At 39.0% G+C, this 20,572-nt stretch overlaps 1 protein-coding gene across 6 annotated transcripts in view; it reads right to left on the bottom strand.

The window, feature by feature from the left end:
* Klf12 (KLF transcription factor 12) overlaps positions 1–20,572 on the bottom strand; it is a 438,598-nt gene that overhangs the window by 55,287 nt on the left and 362,739 nt on the right. The window lies entirely within an intron of this gene.

Here is a 20,572-nt window from a genome sequence, read left to right as displayed (position 1 = left end):
TTTGAGCCTTTCTTCATAAGAATGGTGACATTAATTAAGGATATTGTCTCAGAAAGCCTGAAGTTTCTATAAATTACAATCTATTTCTCCCAACTCAGAGAGCTAATTATCAACATAATAAATATTTGATTCTTCCAGCTGCCAACATAAACTATAGAACTTTAAGACTGTCTGACTCCAAGAGTCAATTAAATGATTCATACCCTAAGAAATTCACCATTTTATAACTCCCCTGATCATTTCTCATAATTTCCACAACTTTACACAGCATCAGCTGATGAAAGGGTCTATATGTTAAAGATCTTATTGTTGAGCAGAAACTTTATATATTATAAAAGATTTGCTTATGTAAAAAGTAATGTGCAAATCTTCCCAAAATGTGTATTAGGGCTCTCAGACAACAGACGTCAATTGTCAGATGGGTTGTCACAGGAGGGATGAATAGGGCTTGTCTTGATCAAGTGTTCAGACACATCATTAGTGTAAGGTCAGGTTCATTCAAAGAGCAGGGAAGGCAGAAAAATTAAGTATTGATGCTTATTATGAAAGACCAATACAAAAGGGCTTCCCAGTGGAAAATCACATGCTCATGTACTCTAATATATATCATAGTTACTAGCTTTCCATTTTTTAAAATTTTATTTGAGAGCCATAAATGAAACCTTTGTTTCACCTGTAGTTCTTCTCATCGTATATGAACCTTAAAAACATACTGATGCTCTCCATGTATGGTAGCACACACCTGTAATCCCAGAGGCTCAGGAAGCTAAGGCAGGAGGATCACAAGTTCAAAGTCAGCCTCAGCTATTTGACAAGGCCCTAAGCAAATTAGTAAGACCCTGTCTCAAAATAAGAAATAAAAAGGGTTGAGGATGTGGCTCAGTGGTTAAGTGCCCCTGGGTTCAATCCCTGGTACCAACAAACACTAATCCTCTAATTAAAAAACAATATGTGCCAGTAGATTTCTGAAATTTCATTCCCTATTTTTCCAATCAAAACAAAGTATTTTTTCTTCTCTTCTCTCTTGACTACCTGAGGGCAAACTCAATTTTTTGAAGTCATGTGCTCATAAACCTCACAAGTCACTACAGGGTTAGTGGATTAAATGTATTATTGGCTATGTAGGAAGTCCTATTAATTTTATATCCTGCCCTTTATTTAGTTACAACTATTAACTTTCTCTGAATCAAAAACTGAAAAGAATTTCATCCAGAACCATAATATTTATTTATTGTTAAAATTCATTTCACTTGCTACTGACATGGTCTTTTAAAATATTCAAGAGTCCTTACAAGTGAGTGTCAACAGTAGAAAAGTGTATTTAACTGAGGACCAGCAATTTAGTATCTCAGGACTATAGTTTCTTCATCTGCAAACAAGCGAATGGAACTAAATAATCTCTCCTGCTTTTCAAACCCAAGGATTCTATTATATAAAAATGTTTTACACCAATACTGAGGAAATAAGTATGAGTTATCACAAAATATCTGTGAATCAAACACAAAGTTCATACTAATTTCCAGTTTAATTTTCTGTGTTTACTGGGTAATTAAAATATACTTTAATGTAGAATAATCAGATTTTATTTTTTCCCTAATATTATGAATTTATGTGTAAATATACGGAACTCTTCGTTTAGCTTTATCTGAAGCCTTTTTTTTTTTAACAGAAAGAACAAAGAATTAAAGAACACCTACACCATCAGTGAGAACTAACCAAGCATCTTCTTTAAGAATTCTGTCAGAGCCTCTAAGAAGAGAACACAATTGACCGAATGCATCTGGGTATTAATATGTGACTGCAGATTAACACCACCAAAATATACAAGATTACATTCTGGCAAATGTGAGGAATAGCTCATGATTAATAAAATAAGAATTATTTAACATTTTTAAGTCTATGTAACTGAATACATATTTTTACTCACTTTATAGATGTTTTCCCACATTTCTATTTTATGGAAAATAGACTGGTAAGACACTGTCCCTGATCTTTAAAATTTCAAATCTGAGTATGTAAATGTGTATTATGTGGGGAGACAACTCAATAACTTACGTAATTCAGAAACCAAAGGTCGGCATGCTGAGGAAGGTGACAAGATTGGTAGCTGCCCTGAGGGGGCTGTGTGGTTGAAAAGTTATGTAAAGAACAAAATCTTGATAAATGGTCACGATGAATCGCACTCAACTTCCGTTCATGATTATTACATTTTTGAATCATGGCTGGCTAGTCATCTATTACAGGAGGAAGGAGGTTAGTGGTTAAGTGCCTGGAGGACAGTCAGATCACCTGGCCACTCCCAGCTAAGTGTACAACTCTGAACAAGCACTCAGGGCCAGGATGCTTGCTTGCTTTCTAAACAAAGGAATAAATAAATAGATTCGTCTTAAAGGGTTGTGGGCAAGATTAAATTAGTTAATACACGAAAAGCTTTTAAGGAAGTGCTTGGTACAAGTACCAATAAATGTTATTTATTTATCAGCCTTAATAAATGTTATTTCCCTTTGTCCCCCAATTATGGGCTGGGAATATTATTAGGATATTGTTTACCTCACAGGATATTGCAGAAATGCTCAAATAACATTGTTTTAAAAAACGAATGTCATATAGCCCATGTAGGACATTAGAAGACACAAGATCAATTAAAAATTTAAGAAACTTTGTATCTCTGAAAAGGTTGGATGCCATTGCTCTGGGGGTAAGACTGGGGAAGTAAAATACCAATGTCTCTTTTTTCACTCCTGGTACCTGATATTCTCTAGAGACTCTTGGAGCATTATGGGACTAATAACTTCTGAATCATTCTGGCATTTGCAGAGACGATGATAAATAATCAGAACAACATATTATACTAGCTTTGCCAGTGATAAAAACATTTGTAAATTTATCTGGGGTTGGTACAGTATTAGATAATTTAATTTTTTCAACAAGTTGTTTAATTTCCAATTCCAAGTCGTAATTTTTCTTTCAGCAGAAATGTCTTGCCTTCTGAGGTGTGTTAATTAAATACTGGCAACGTGCACAGGAATACACAGAGAACTATCTGTTCAGAGCAGATCTGGTAGACTTCAAGGGCAGAGAGCTTGTGGAATTACTTAATTTTATGGTCTCTGTGACCAAGAACGTGTGACCTGTCCATATGCTTCTGAAGTATAACTAGATAACTTTGCAGAAAAAGGAGAAGGAACTGGAGCACCTTTGAGAGTTGTAGGGTGCTCTGATGTGATATCTGTGTTCCCCCAAATTCATGTATGAAAATCCTAACCTTCCAGGTACAGGTGTCAGGAGGAGGAGACTTCGGGAGGTGATCAGGCTATGGAGGTAGAGTTCTCATGAGCTGGATCTGCAGTGTTGGTAAAGAGGCCCCAGAGAGCAAAGGCAGCTCAGTGAGGACAGGTGAGAAGACAATGTCTGGGAAACCAGAGAGCAAGGCCTCAGCAGACACTGAATCTTCTGGCCGTTTGGTTTTGGAATGCCCAAGACTCCAGGACAATAAGTCACCAGGCAGGTGGTATTTGGTTGGAGCAGGTCAGACTGACACCCAGGGTAATCCTGCTTATGATGATTTAGGACCAGCCATGTCACACCTACTTTGGTTTTATTAAATGAATTCAATTCTTGATATATTGTCTCAAAGCAACTATTTAAGACTTTCTTTGCCAAATGTTCTTTTATCTCAAGAGATGGGAATCAGGGAAAGTATTCTTGAAACACCCTCCAAGCGTCCTGGGGGAATGATTTTGTGCTCTGACATATGTCTAAGTGTGGGAGCCTCTGCAGCAAGTCAGTCTGTGGGGAGAGTCGTCAGAACATGCAGGAGGGACAGCAGCACATTCTGCTCAGGCAGATGACACACTTAGGGACGAAAAGCCTGCCCAGTGCGGATGCGATTTACACACCCCTAAGAAAGGCCTAAAAATTATAGGCGAAGCATAAGGCATAAAATGGGACATGGTCTCAAAATCCCAAGGACGTTTTTATATGTCTTTTTTAAAGTTTATCATAGCTTCTCACATTCCTATAGCATCTTTTCTCTGAGGATTTAAACCTGTAACGACTTTCACTCATTTTTAAAGTTCCAACTCTTCCTGTGTTCCCATGAGATAGAAGGAAACCAGCTTGCATCTTACAAGAGAGAAAACCCAAATCCCAATTAGGCAGAAGATGCCAACGTAGGGAACACAGAAGAGTGACCCCATAGCTGATCAGGCTCTGCAGTGGCTCCCCACGATGTGCTCTACCCACAGGGACCCTGGCCCTGCAGGGTTACACCAACATGCTCCAAGTCCCACAAAACCTTTGTGTTGGTCATATATTACTGAGGTTTCAAAGCCTCTGGTGACCTTGCAGGAGAACCTTGCTTTCAGATTTAAAAAGAATAATGGCAAAGCCTTCTACTGCATTCCACTAGATGCAAGTATGGTCCTTAGAACAACAGTTTCTCTTAAGTCCACGGAAGTTAGATGTACGTTTTTCTTTTTTGTTTGTCTATTTATTACTGGGGATTGAACGCGGAGGCACTTGACCACTGAGCCGCATCCCCAGCCCTTTTTTGTATTTTATTTAGAGACAGGGTCTCGCTGAGTTGCTTAGGGCCTCGCTAAGTTGCTGAGGCTGGCTTTGAACTTGCCATCCTCCTGCCTCAGCCTCTGGAGCTGCTGGGATTACACACCTGGCTGGAAGCAGTTTTTAAAGTGTGTAGCTTTTAAAATGTGAGACTTGAAGAGCTTCAGGGTTGCTAATTTGAATTATTTCCATTTTAAGCATGTGAGGCTAACGTACTAAGACAAGGACTCTCATCCTTGACCTCTTCCTACTATCCGTGTTATAAGTTTATGAACAGCTTCATTTTTCTCAAGGGTTGATTTTATTCAAGCAAAATACTGTTCTTTTTAAGTATTAAAAAGTTTAAAAAGCTGTTATTTTCATAAAATCTCAAGAAAATCTCCTTGAGAGATTGGTCATTCATGTTTTCACTTCACAAACATTTAATGAGCACTTACAATGTACTGAACACAGCACTAAGGTTTGGGGATGGAGCAGTGAGAAAGGTAGATAACCCTGTTCTCATCAGCTCACGTCTGACACAGACCTCTGAGATAAGAGACTTATATTCCTGGGACCACTCATGGTGACCTTGCGATAAGGCCAGAAAAGCCTGTTCACATGGTGAGTTTCAAGTCCAACAAGCCAATTTCATAATAATAATTTAAAAAGTATAGTATTTAGAGATATAGGCAAAGGGAGGAGGAACCAAAGGGCAGCACTTATTTATCTTTAAGATCCTTGCATTCGATTTGGGAAGCTTCTGAATATTTTAGATGTTCTGTGGAACACAAACGATTTTTCACTTGGAAAAGTCGAAAATTTTAAGAACTGAACCATGTCTCTGAAATTACTTGCCAGCTTTACTTCAGTCAAACCTGAACTCAAAAGATTAATGGATATTTATTTCAGTCTCCAGCGAGAGTTTTAACAAAGAGTTATTTTCCTTTCATTGAACTTTTTGGTATTCAAATCATAATAGCTAACTACAGCTAATGATTACACAACAATTTAGTGTTTGTGAGATATGATGTTAAATATTTCACATGCATCTCTGTATTTTATTCTTCCAACACTCTTAAGATGATGACATTATTATCTCTATTTTACAGATGAGTAGAATAAAATTTAGGCAGACGAAGCAACCTTGATGAGAACGAGGTCCGACAGGTCAATATCAGTAACCTCCACCTTCACAGTGCTGAGGGCAAGAACCGGGAGATATTTTAAATGAGAGCTCAGTAATACAACTTGATGTTCCTTTAAAAAAATCTTACAGCCAGAAGAAACAGTGCTAAAGAATCCCATGAAGGACTTGGTATGCTCCACGGCTCAAAGGAATGACTGGTCTTTAGTGCCCTCCTATCCCTCTCATTAAGTCAGGGAAAGCCATAGCTTCACATTCTCCTAAGCACAAAGAAACAGTGTTAGGCATCAGCTTCAATTCTCTGGTCTTTTCGCTTGTTTAAGAAAATCATTGGTCTTTCCATTAGCCTCTGCACTTAAAATAAAAACAAGGAGGCAGGAAGCAGCATGTCCCATTTCGGGTGGACTGAGGACACATGCTTCTCTTACAGTAGATCCTCTGGCTTCATCTCTGGGCTGCCCTCTATTTCCAACATCTGAGAAAATTAGGACTGAAGAGTTACCCACATTCATCTATGAAGAAAAAGTATTGCATACAATAGATGTTGTTACAGTTATTCTTACAGAATACTGAGAGAAGGGGTTAAACATCACTTCCAGCTGGGTATGGGGGTGCATGCCTGTAATCCCAGCAGCACAGGAGGCTGAGGCAAGAGGATCAAGAGTTCAAAGTCAGCCTCAGCAATTTAAGGGGGCCCTACACAATTTAGCGATACCCTGTCTGAAAAGAAAATATAAAAAGGGCTGGGGATGTGGCTCAGTGCTTAAGTGACCCTGGGTTCAATCCCTGTTTATATATGAAAAACGAAAGAAATGACAAAAATTCACTTCCTTCCAGAAATAGAAACTTACATTCTATTGCCTAATCAGTGCTCTCTTTGATAAAAAGGAGTACTGTTTTAAGTCCTCAAATCACCACAGAACATACCTTTGCCTTAAGACTTCCTACGTAATTATTTAACAAAGTGAATGTCCCTGGAAATTAAAAAGGGGGGAGTAAATGAAGGAATGTTCTCTCAATTAAATTTACAAGGAAACATCTTCCAATGGTTTCTAGAAAACCTGCCCAAAACAAAGCATGCGTATTACATAATATTCATGGGTTTATATGCATTTAAGTGTATTTGGATAAAGCTGATCCAAGAAGTAGATTTTAAAAATCTGTTTTGGTATTGGCATGGTTCAGAACCACCAATAATTTTTATTTTAGAAAGCCTTGCAGTGTTAATGAGAGAAACCAAAGGAGCAGTTATAACATAGCTATGGCTTCCAGTAAAGGGAGAAAATTCATATGACTAGGAAGTTCACTGTGAGTTCTTTTAATTCACTAGTTCCCCCAAACAGGAATGTGTTTCAAGTGTTCTTGAAAGAGGAAACTAACTTATACCTTTGAAAAGGTTTTGAAAATAAGTTTCAAGATTCTCAGTGACCTTTCATATTTATATGGAAGCTCTTCTTTCTTTCCTTATTTTTTGGTTCCAGGAGTTAAACCAAATCCAGGGGTGCCTAACCACCAAGCTGCATCCACAGCCCTTTTTAATTTTTACTTTGAGATAGGTTCTCACTAAATTGCTTACAGTTTTGCTAAGTTACAGAGGATGGCTTTGAACTTGAGGTCCTCCTGCCTCAGCCTCCTGAGCCGCTGGGATTATAGGTGTGCACCCTGCTGAAGCTTTTCTTTATATAAGGTAAGTGACCCGCCACATACACTTTTCCATACTTCAAATAAACCCAAATGGCAAGACCTATGAACTGAAGTAAAACAGAGCTAGTAAATCTGCTTTTATATTCTCCATTTACAAATAAAAATTCCAGTCCGGCTTTGGACAACATGGTCTGGATTAGGAGATCCAGCGCTACCTTTGGAATGCAAAGATCTAGATGTGCTGACTGGGACTATTGCACAGTGGGTTTGTCAGATGTAACAAATCTCTGACTATTTTGGACCCTCACTTTCATCAGTGGCAAAATGGGAGTAAATAATACCTAATGTAAATGCCCCAAAGGTTGGCATGAATTTCTCCCAAGACAATGATTCCAAGAGAATTTTGAAAGGATGGGTAAAGTTTCCTCTGGGGGGGGACTTTTCAAAAACAGATCTTTATAAACCTGGATGTATCAGTGGTGGGAGTGAAAAGCAGGTGGCTGAGGTCTGAGTGATGGACATTGTGGAGTTTGGGTCTGGTCTCATATGAGGAGACGGGGGTGGAAGCAATGGGGAACCAAGCCGGAAGGGGAAAGACAGGAAGAACTGCTCAGGAGCACAGGAGCTGCAGAAGTAGGAGGGAGGGTGCAATTAAAAGCACGAAAGCAAAAGAAAGGAGCACACCGTAGTAGACCAGCTCATGAAAAAGTGATGCACATTCACTTGCAAAACTTGTATCAGGATATGAAAACATAAAGATCCAGGGTGACCTATGCATGTGTTTATGTGTGTCTCCCCTTCATGAGACTTCATTAATTTCTGAAGGCGGGTACCTTCTAGGGGAGCTAGTATTTCAGAGGTGAACATGACACTGACCTCTCCACGTGTTGCATCCTTAGGTGATGGCTGTTCTTAAGAGGCACAGAGACTTCTAGTTTTAGCTAGCTAGATCCTTTGGATCAAGGTTTGCTAATATAATTAGCTGCTTTCATGAGCACTTAAAATTATAGTTATTGTGTATTTATTAGAAATAAAAACTTCATTCATTTATTATTTATACAAATTTGTGGTTATGTGTTCCAAATATGTGCTCCTGGCATTCTTTTTTCTTTCTTTTTTTTTTAAACCATGGCCTGTTGCCACAAAAAATCTGCATTATGGGGTGATGTTTTTGTATGTGTGCTCTCTGACCCCTGCATATGCATAATCAATTAAAGCATATGTTTGAGGCAGGAAAACTGTGACTACTCCTACCAAGATGTGATTAAAATCATGAAGCTATGAAATAGCTCACCACGAATGGGCTATGTCAGTAACTTAGAAGCCAGCTGTTTTTCCTCCTCCAGTGCACAAAATCATGTGACAGTTAAGTCAACTGGGATGAGGGCAAAGGACATGCTTTAACACATATAATTGTAATTATGCATATTTATAAATAATAAGTATATTACCCCCCCCATATAGATCTAAAAAAATTATGTCATTACCCAGATTGTAACAATGACAGGATTTATATTTTGTGAAAGAATCATAAATGAGAATTGCCACATTTCACATACTAAGTCAAAGTATCTGGTGCAAAAAGAAAAGGGAATGCTCCTTTGTCGATACTTCTCATTGTTCTGCACATACATGATTTTTAGAAAGCCTTCAAATTCATTAATAAGTACCACCTTGCAAAACCAAAGCATTGCTTAAGATGACCCCAAGCAAAAACTGCACAATGATTCTGAGTTCACTTAACACTATTTTCAAGATTACAGTTTGAAAGCTTGAGAGTCAAGGGCATGCCACTACACAACTGAATCAATAGTGGTGAAAAAGGTTAGTTAGTAGTCACACGATAAATGATGTATCATGTTTACATTTCAAGGGCACTAATGTCCTGCTAAAGAGATAGTACATGCCTATGCACCTGGCAAAAGCCTGTTACTGAATGTCTGATGCATTCTAACAGCATTTCATAATGGAGCAGCATTGGCTGGTAAGGATCCACAGATGAAGCTGACAAATAAAAATAAAAATACTATTTAATTGCAATTAGGAGTGTGTATATGAAAGGCTGGGCAATGACGGGACTGCATGTACACAACTACTATTCTATTTTCACATGTGTTTAAAGCACACTACAAGAAGCAATCAAGGAGCAAAGACAATGGTACATTTCTTTAAAACTTATAAATGAAATGAATATAAATAACTTCTACTCATGAATTTCATTATATTGACAAAGGCTGACTCCCAGGGGCAACATATATTCAAACACATTAAATTGGTAAGACATAGAGACCTACCTGTGACAAACAGGTAACATTATCTCTGTAAGACTATAAACACACAGTGGCAATGTAACTTTACTAATTCACTTGTGAAGGTTTGAATTCTCCCCAAAGACAAAAGCCCTTGAGTATTTCTTTAAATTACCAGTATTAGCATAGTGCCTGGCACAGAGATGCTCAAAATATGTCTGATTTCTAATTAGCTAATTATTATAATGGAGCAAATTTTGGAAAATCTTAAAATCATTTAAGTTTTGTATATCATTCAAAAAATGGAGTTAGAACAGTTTCTTCTTTGTTCTGCAAGATTGAATGCCTACTACGGGACAGACTTTCAGTCCAAAACAAAGAGGCAATATGCCTATTCTCATGCACACACTTAAGGGCTATGATAGAGAGATGTGGTGGTGACCCAGAGAAAGTGATAAATCCAAGCTGCCTTCAACAAGGGGATGAGTGCTTAGCTATGGAGAAGGCTACTATCAAAGAGAGCATACAAATGATATGGAACTTTGGAGAACATGCACATTTTGAAGGTTTGTAAGGGAAGACAAGTAAATAACAAGATGTCATAGAAATGTCCAAGTCCGTTTAGTTATATCCTGTGGAGCAATAACATTAGCTACATATCAGTTACGGCATCATATAGTCTTCCATCCCTTTACAATAATGGTCCACATTAGAGTTTGCTAAACACTATCCTTAGAGCTTTTATGTGATGCAGCACATTTAACCCTTGTAATAACCATGAGACAGGTATTATTATATTAGTAAACCCCATTTTATAGATTAGGCAGCGGAGGCACAGAGACATTAAATAACTTGCCTAAGGTTACAGAGTTAATATATAGTAACAGAACTATGAAAATAAAAGTAAGTAGACTGATCCTTTAATCCCTACTTTCTTTCTTCTGCCTCCCTTAGTTTTAAAGATTAAGATAATGACATCTTTCAGGACACCTCATAGCACTGAGAAGTAAATAAAATGATATAGAAGAAACTGTGTGAAACTCTAAGGAGCTTAAGAATGTAAAATGTCACTGGAAAGTGGTTCTAATAAGGTCCACTGTCCATTTCTGGTGTGCTCAGACTTCCTTGCTTTCCTCTGGAGAGGCGTGATGGCAGTGAGGAGTTTGTGGAGAATCACTTTGGGGACTGACCTCCACCACCACAGGATGAATTATTTACCAGCAATATAACCAGGCATGCCTGGGAGCAAATTATTGATTCGAGGTCCCATTCCTAAAACCATATCAGATTCCTTTGTCACGCAGAAGGCAAAGTCAGACATAAATGGTATTTTGATGATTGGCTTTATGGGAGTTGATACTTAAGAGTTGACATTTTAATAAAAACATCTAACATAAATGATCCAGCTCTGTACAGCTCTTTTAACCTCAGTTAACGCTGTTATGGATTGATAATATCTTTCAAAAAGTTAAGAGTGATTTAGTTACTCCAATATCTTCTCAAAATGCAGACATTAAAATCCTGTCCCTCAATGTAATGGAATTCAGAGATCAGGCCTTGTGGGGGTAATTAGATTTACGTGAAGTCATGAGGGTGGGGCTCCTAGATGGGATCAGGGTCCTTGTAAGTAGAGGAAGAAAGACCAGAGCTCTCCCTTGCTTCACTTTGTGAAGACACAGGAAGAAAGCAGCCTTCTGCAAGTCAGAGGAAGACCTCAGTGGGAACCCAATCCATGGCTGCTGCCTTGATTGTGGACTTCCACTCTCCAAAAATATGAGAAGTAAATTCTGTTGTTTAAGGCACCCAGTTTAAGGCATTTTGTTATGGAAGGCCAAACTACGACATATGTAACTTTTAATCTGCTAAACTCTGGGAAAAAAAAAAAAAATTTGCTGCATCTTACCCCAGAGGCAAGGTAGTAAGGAGTCTAATGCCTTGCTAAAGGGCAAAGGTCAATAGCAGACAGGATTATGACCAGCATCCCTTGACTCCAAATCTTCTGCTTCTTTCCTGAGTTGCCTGGAAACTTGTTCTTTGTATTTCTTCACCCCAGGTCAGTTTTTAAAGCCTTTAAAAAATTACTGGCGAATAAAAATCTACCTTCAGTACTTTGGAGGCCACATCTCCCTCTGTGGCCAATTATAACTCTAGATTTGTTTGGTGGCCATTTCCTACAGAGTAAACCATCTTGAGTTTATCATATCAGGAGGCCCTTTTGGGTGTGCACTCTGGGACCATGGGCCCAAAGTTTGCAACAAGCTGGTGAGGCCTAGTTTCTTGACTCACAAAGATAAATGACTTTTAACTCTTTCTATCAACTTGCACTGACACTTTGCACAGTGCCACTTCAAATTCAGTACTAGCTGAGTCAGCAAACAGACTAAAAAGAAAGAAAAAAAAAGGTATTTATTCTTTGTCCATGTGAAAATGTCATATGCTTTAATCCTGTTAAACCCCAGACCTAGAATTTAAAGCTTGTTCCAAATCCTATTTCCAGAGTTGTGATGTTTGAAGGGTGTTTGTGTCTTAGAATGCATGTCAATAAAAAAATTATGAGGTTGATTTTCAAATCCATTCATAAACACCAGAAACAAAAAAGCCATCAAATTTGCATACCCAAAGGACAAAGTTTAAAAAAAAAAATTAGCCACACAAAGCCCATTCAGGAGGTGACCCTTTTTTATTGGACTAATTACAAGGAAGTATAAAAGGGCAAGCTTTTATTAATCAAGCTCTTTTCACTCAGCCATGAAGAACTGTGAGGCAGAAAAAAAAAAAAAGCAAAAAAAAAAAAAAGCAAAGAGACAGAGTAGAGTGTTAAAGTAAGCCTGATAATTCAATTCAGGATCAGGTGGATCAGAGGGAAGGCCATAAAAGTCAGGTAGAGATAAAAATTGAAATCCTAATCCTTTATAACACTCTATGGTTTGTGGAAATAAGAAGAGAAAGCAACCTTACTAATGTATTTATTTTGAGGCATCAATAAAGAAGGTTACATTTAAGAGAAAAGTGAAAGGTAACAAATAATACTGCTGAGATATTTTGTAGGATCTTGCCTTCTATGGCTAAACATACTTTCCATCATAATCTCCATTTATTATTACATCATCTCTGTGAAATAAATGGGCAAGAGCAGGCATGAGGGACTTGTCCCAGATTACATTAATTAGGGAGTGACAGAACAGTCAAATCTCGACTTCTGAATTTCAGGTTGGTATTCCAACATTGTTCCTCCAACGTTTTGTCAAGCATGATAGTATAAACAGAGAATGGGCAGAGATGATTAACTAACGTGTACAGGCTTCTAACATGAAAAAAAAAATCCTCCTAAATTTGAGTATTTCTACTTTTCTTGAAAATACTAAGGGATAGGAAATAGCTACCAAAAAGTAGAAAGGAAACCACCCAAGTTAGGACACAGAAGTTCCACTCTAATTTGCTGCTGTGCATACTTGGACCAAAGGGCTTAAACTAGCTGAGACCTCAGTTTTCCCACCAATATGGTGAAGATACTGAAAGAGATATATTCGTTGATCCAGTGCTCTGAGTGTCCCGTACCATATGGTGTGCCCAAAGCCTGGGAAAGATGAGGCCCCTTCTGAAGGGTCTCAGTCTTGAGGGGATGGTGGGAAGACATCACACTCATACCAACGAATAAAATAAATTGTAAGGTGTGATAATAAGGTTCATATGGTGACGTGGATCAGAGAGGAAGCAGGTGATAGAGTAGGAGATAGTAGTTTTTATAGAGAATTTTTAAGCTAAATTTTTAAGAAGAGAATTTAAGTTTTAAGAAAAGAATTTAAGTTTTTCCAAACTGACTTCCTTGATGATCAAGGTGTTTTGGGTAAAGTACTGTACATAGAGTCCATGCAACACGGGTCAGATTTATGGGAAGGGAGAAGCCTGGTGTGATGTAAGGGGCTTCAGATGTTCGCAAAGGGCATTGTGTGTGGTTAAGGGCTTTGGACTTGCGAATATGATGAACCACAGCAGAACTGCAAAGAGGGGAGCAACTCCACCTGCCTTTTACAATGATCACTCAGGCATGGTGAGGACCTGCTCCAGGAGAACAGAAAGAATCTGACGCAGTGAGACCAGCGGGCTCAGGGTAATATTTTAGGCAAGATATGAGGAGGCACGTGGGGTGAGAGAGAATCAACAATACTTAGGAGCGGGAGACCTAGGACCCAAAACAGTTGTGGGCTTTGGCAGAGCTGGAGTTCCGATGAGGTTTCTAGCTTGGGTGATTTTGTATATGGCAAATGGGCAGAAAATTGAGCTTGGGGGATATGAACAAATAAATCCAATGGCTCTTTTAGTGCTAAAATCTTTCCATGGAAGAAAGAGGCCAGGGTATTTAATGTTTTGGGAAAAGAGGCCCTCATGTATGAAGATCCATTTACTTAGTTGCAGTTAAGTGGCTCATGAAGCAGTCCCATATTTTAAAGTGGGCTGTGGACATGTCGTACATGGAGGTAGAGCAAAGAACTAGAAAGAAATAGAATGAAACTTCCAGGCCTTTGCCCCTGGGGACACAGGCACGCTGCCTTGTCTGTGGGTCTGTGGACTGGGTCATTCCACTTCTTTAGACTCATCAGTTGCTTGTGGGCAAAAAGTTTTATCTTCAGATTTTCTTTGTCTGAAAAACTTTTCTGTCTGTCCCCCATCCAGAACCACAAGTTGCTCACATAAAAACAAGGAATCAACTCTGACTTTCCTCTGTCCTTCAATTCCTTCCAGAAGCAATGATTGACATTGCATCCCCTTCCCTCTTTCTACGGATGCCACTCTAGGAAATCTGGCCCCACCCTTCTGCTCAAACACAGCCCTAGCCTCCCACTGGCTCCCCGGCCTCCTCCATACAGCCCTGTCCCCATGAGCAGCCAGATTAGCCTTAAAAATAGAAATCCAATCATTTCACTCTCAAAATCGTCTTATGACTTCCAGCACCCCTACCCTGTGCACTCTACGTTTCAGTTCTTGCCAACCTCTGACCTTGTCTTGTTTTTTAGTTCTTTGAATGTTTCTTGTCTCCTCCCATCTCAGGGCCTTGCTGGAGTTGTTTTTGGCACGTGGGCCCTCCCTCAGCTGGCTCCTTCTTGCCTGCAGCCTCCCAGCTTTTGCATCTGCACCACCTCCAGTCATGTCCCTGGAACGTGTTCATCAGCTTACCACACCAGACACCTGCTGGTTGTCTATCTCACTGAACTTCAAGGTAAGCCCCAGGAGAGCCAGAGTCTTGTCGGGTGTGGTGGCACACCCCTGTAATCCCAGCAGCTTGGGAGGCTGAGACAGGAGGATTTTGAGTTCAAAGCCAGCCTCAACAACTTAGTGAGGCCTAAGCAACTTAGTGAGACCCTGTCTCTAAAAAAAAAAAAAAAAAAAAGTCTTGGGCATGTGGCTCAGTGTTCGAGAACCCCTGGGTTTAAACTAAACCAAGAAAAAACAGAAAACCAACCAGTATCCTCAGATTATAGCAATGTGGATTGCCCAGTCACAGTAACTGTGAGGGAACAAATGAATGAACATGAATATTAATGCTACTGAATTAAAAAAAGAATTTCTGTCACAAAGATGATCAGGTTTATAAATGACATAGAATCTGAGCACTTAAACTGTAGGTTGAAATTAAATACAGGTTAAGAGAAAATAAAAAGGGTAAGCAAGTGAAGGCCACATAGCTGCTAGGCAGAAAAGAGATTATGCTAGTACATTCTACAAAAGCAGAAACGTCTTAAAGTGAAGAAGCAGTATAATTGCCATCCTCATTGGCTAAAAGGCACTGTTGGAATCTTCTGGTATTTCTTGAAGCCCTCTTCCCTTGAAAACCATTCCAGCAATCACCAACATTCAATCAAGTCTCCCATTTGGGAGAGAGAGAGGCAGACATGCAAACTTGAGTATTCTCCTTGAGTTTTTCCACCATTCCATGCCTACTGTTTACTCTCTTGCTGCTGAAGGCCCACTTCACAGAGAACACCGTGTGAATAGCTCCCCCCGGGGTGGCACAAAATGGCCGTCCTGAAAAGATAACAGCAAGCCCAACATGGCACAAGATGGCTAGCTGGTTGGTTCGGTGTTTTAATTTGGATAGATTTTTCTTTAAAAAAATGTCCGGAAAAAAAAATTTCTTTTAAAGTTGGGGCTATGCACAGTCAATTCATAATAATCAAAATGACAATGAGGCAAACTATATTATTCTGGACTGCTCCATTTGGCTCAGGTTTTAATATAATTTAAGCAAAGCTTAAAGTGTTCTCTTACTGGTGTTCCCAGGACTCTTGGGCCCTCACCACACAGGTTTTCCCTGCCTCTTCCCTCTCCTTGGAAAAAGAACATTAGGCACACAATCTTTTTTTTTTTTTTTTTTGGTACTAGGGAATAAACTCAGGGGAACTTGACCATATCCCCAGTCCTATTTCATTTAGAGACAGGGTCTCACTAAGTTGCTCAGCACCTCACTCTTGCTGAGGCTGGCTTTGAACTTGCGATCCTCTTGCCTCAGCCTCCTAAGCCGCTAGGATTACAGATGTGCACCACTGCACAGGGCTAGCCACACAATCTTATGATATGTGTAGACCTGGAGGAGTTCCTAAGATAATATTTGGAAAAGATCTGCCGGGAGCCTGGAGTGTGGAAAAGACATTCTCTACCAGCCAGAGCCATGCTGGCCTGCCAAAAATCATTTTGAGATTGTTAACAGAGAAAAACTTCCAACGACAGGATCTATGATCAGTAAATGGCAGAACTCACTCAGGTCACCAGAATCTCACAGGAAACACTGGTACCCACTAATAGAGGACAAGAGAAGGTAGAAAGAGTCTAGTCCCAGAGAGAATTAGAGACTAAGGCATCCTGGCCCATTTCAATTTTAGGACCATATCACAAAGTCTACTCTAAAGACCATTTCCCCAGTATTCACAGCACATGCTCAAGTTTTACCAACTTTCACCTGTAGGTGGCAGCAGCTTTCTTCTGTTCTGAACATGGTTGCCTTGGCCTTTGTTTCCTACCACCAATATAATTCCATACTTTCTTTTTTAAAATTTTCATTATTAAATACTTCCTAGCCAGTGCAGTTTGAGGAAGATTGCTGTAAGTCACTTTCACGGTAAGAAATCAGTCCATTCTTCAGTTAAACTACAGGGTTCTTCAAAGAGCACAAAATAATTCCAAAAGTGATAAATAATAGTATTTTCTTTCTCTAATCCTACAAACTGCAAACACTAAGAAATGCTATGTTTCCTTTTATTTAGGTTTCTGAGGGGGAAAAAAAGGCAATGAGTAGAGTAATGGGAAAATAGATGGAACTGGAGAGATTTCTGTTTTACAATTACATTAATTTAATCCTATGGGTGATTTAAATCATTGCTTCTCCACAGGATGTAACTTGATGTGTCCATTTATAAAGGTGCTCTGCACATATTTGAGAAGTCTTATTTAGCCTTCATAGAAACTGAGGGAAACTGGCTGCTTCTCTTTATTGGACAGCTATCGTTTCTGCTTAGATGTAACATGTAGCCCTTCTGGAAAACACATTTACCTCACCTACAGAGCTGCAGTCCAAGCCTATACCCACCCAGACTCAGGATCTTATGCTGTTAAAGAGTCAAGGGTCCAAGGGACTTGAAGTAAATTACAGCCTCATTTGAGGCTATAATAAATGCTGGGCGGGTCAATGAATCACCTAGGTGGTAGTAAAGAGATTCCTTTTATGTAAAGCTGAAATTTGATGGTGGGCTAATACCGAAGGTTTATGAAGCACTTTCTTCCAAGGTGATACTATGAACAGTTTTATCTCTTAGGCACTCTTCCCAAGACCCAATTTAAATAGTTTTGGTCAGACATCATTCATTCATTCATTTAAAGAGAATTACTGATGTGTAGGAAGCATAAAGGTTAATTAAAGGACTGGGAGTGTAGCCCAGTAGTACTGCACCTGCCTGGGAGTAAGGCCCTGAATTTGATTCCCAGAGCTGTAATTTAAAAAAAAAAAAGTAATTTTGAATCAGTGACAGATTTATGCCAGAACCCAAACTTGTAGACACAAGTTTTATGCATTTCATAGGTGGTTGCTCTGCTTTCTGCCTATTTTATATGTCATCGCAAGAACTATGTATGTTTAGGTTTAAAGAACACATTATAAAATATGTGGATGAAAGGCAGACTCTGGAGTAATGAAGGTTCAAGGTGATTAAGATCAAACACTTTTAAGTTTCCAGGAGAAGGGGGTCTGGGTCTCTTCTGATTAAACATCCTTAGTTTAGGCTCTTCAATAATCAAGAGTAAGACCTAACAGAAGCCACTGATCTTAGTTATTAATGATAGTGTAAATTTTTAAATCATCCAAACTATAAAAAAATTGTTGCTGCAAAGGGAAAACATTAAAGTCCCTACTGACCTTAGCAACAGCTTCTAGAAGGATAAACAGATGGTGCTGGTTTAGGATGAGGAGTGTTTCCCATCATGTTTTGGTACTAACCTCTTCCTTTGGGAAATGACTCCCTCCTCAGGTGCCCTTAGTAGGACTATCTCCTTTGGTCAGAGGTTGGGCGCCTGAATGACTCGGACCCCTCATATGTGGCCATACCTGCTTTCCAGTGTTGTGATTTCCAGTGGGTGACATGAAGGAGTTGGAGCTGAGGCACTCCAGGCCTGTGCCAGCCTATTAGCTCTGCTCCCTAGACTCTGGGTGCTTTCCTGGATGCAGTGCTGCCGGAGACCCCGTTCTCAGCTTTTCTCTGGCTCCCATAACTTGCCTTATGTCCTTCTGAAAAACTACCTTTTGCTTAAGTTGGCCAGATTCAGTCAGTTTCCATTACTTCCAACAAAGGAGCCCTATCTGATAAAGAAGACTAAACTAAATGATAATTCAGAGTTAATGGCTACAAGGGGACACTGGGCTCCACCAGACTTGGCAGCCTTCCAACTGTGCACTTAAGTAGCTGTGATCAACACTGGTCTGATTCTGGGTTGGTTTAGGTATTTTGATAAACATACTATCAACTGCACTTATAAAACGTGGAACACCTTAAGATTTATAATCCTGAGCAGTATTCTCAGCATATTCATGAACACATTAGGATTTCTGATTGGGCTCCAATTTTAGCCATTATTCCTTCAAATACATATTTAGAAATCATTTATACTTCATAATGGATGGCCAATGTTTTAGCCCAAATACACCTACTGAATGATTCCATGAAAGAACAAACTTCTCGATACACACACACACACACACACACACATATGTATATACATATATATGTATGTATATACACACGTATATACACACTTATCATAAGATCTTTCTTCATTTTAACGTGATATGTTAATTATAACATGACCGGTACTAGTGCTATTATAGATACACATTTCTTCATTTCTAAGAAATCAGGCAACATTGTCCTGCACGATATATTAATGATTCCACATGTTCTTCAGGTTTCATTACAACATGATCAATATTTTAAAGTTTAACATTTGAACAAGTTTAACAGCGTGGGAGGGGATTGCAATAGACAATAACCCATGTTACACAACTTAAAACCCTGTAAAAAGAACTTTCCCAGAGTAAATCATGATTCCAGATTGTATAAATTTTAAGTATCCTTTGCTGTATAAAACCAACCTAAAAGGTAACAATTATATGCAAATATGCTACAAATCCCAGGATTATAAACAAAGTCTTTTTTTGTTTGTTTTGGTACCAGGGATTGAATCCAGGGGTTCTTCACCACTGAGCCACATCCCCAGCCCTTTCTATACTTTAAAGACGGTCTCACTGAGTTGCTCAGGATCTTGCTAAATTGAATTGCTAAGGCTGGCTCTGAACTTGAAATCCTCCTGCCTCAGCCTCCCGAGCCTCTGGGATTACAGGCATGCGCCATCACATCTGGCGCAAACAAGTCATTTGAATTGTGAACTAATCTCTCTCAGTCATGCTATAATTAGTTCACATGACATGATAGTCTTACACCTGACTACAATGCTGAGAAATTGCCAATAGAAATCAACAAAGAATTTACTGACCTGTCTGATAGGTTTATTACCAGGTTTTCCAAATAACATTCATATTGTTCTGAGTTGCTGGTTGCTAAAAACAAAATATTTGGGGACTTTTAAAAGAAAAATGTCTCAGAAGTGGTCACCTTTATGCACAGCATGATGTTACAGCCCTAATTCTATAATTAGGTAAACAATTACAGAAAAATAACCTACTTTCTTTCCCGAATCACCTTTATTTGGCTAAAGCAATACTAGAGACAAAATCAGCTGATGCCAACAGGAATGTGAACCACTTTTATCACAGAGGTCTTTGATGAAATTCTGGGTCACAAAAAATTTAAGAAAATTAGGCCAAAGTTCTTTCATAAGGTCGATTTGAAATGGACCACAAGTTTATTCAATTGATTGTTTGTTTGGGGTACTGGGGTTTGAACCCAGGTGTACTTTGCCACTGAGCTATATCCCCAGCCCTTTTTATTTTTATTTTGAAATAGTCTCACTAAGTTGAATACGGCCTGGATAAATTGCTGAGACCGACCTTGAACTTGTTGTGATCCTCTTGCCTCAGGCTCAGGAGTCACTGGGATTACTGGCATGCACCACTGTGCCCAGCATGTGGGGTTACAAATTAACACTACAACATTTGGATTTATTTTATTTTTGTGGTGTTGGGGATTGAACCTGGGGCACCATACATGCTAGAAGTATTCCACTACTGAGTCACATTCTCAGCCCTGAACCACTAATTTAAAGTCTATATAACTGTCATCAAACTGAATTTAAGGAGTTGGTTGAACCCATTAAAGAATTAAATAGCTGATACTGTGTTATATATAATATAAAGAATGTGGTTTTGAAGGGAGGTGAATTTGGAAATGGCTTCAAGTGAGGCACTTCCTTTTATTGTAATTTGTACATATCCAGGGAATGGGTTCATGCCAACATCAACTAATGGCCCATTTTCAGAATATGTTAT

Source organism: Marmota flaviventris, chromosome 4 (genome assembly GCF_047511675.1).
Source record: "Marmota flaviventris isolate mMarFla1 chromosome 4, mMarFla1.hap1, whole genome shotgun sequence".
Taxonomy (NCBI): Eukaryota; Metazoa; Chordata; class Mammalia; order Rodentia; family Sciuridae; genus Marmota; species Marmota flaviventris.
Note: the sequence above shows the minus strand (reverse complement) of the source record. Positions and strands in the feature narration are given on the sequence as shown.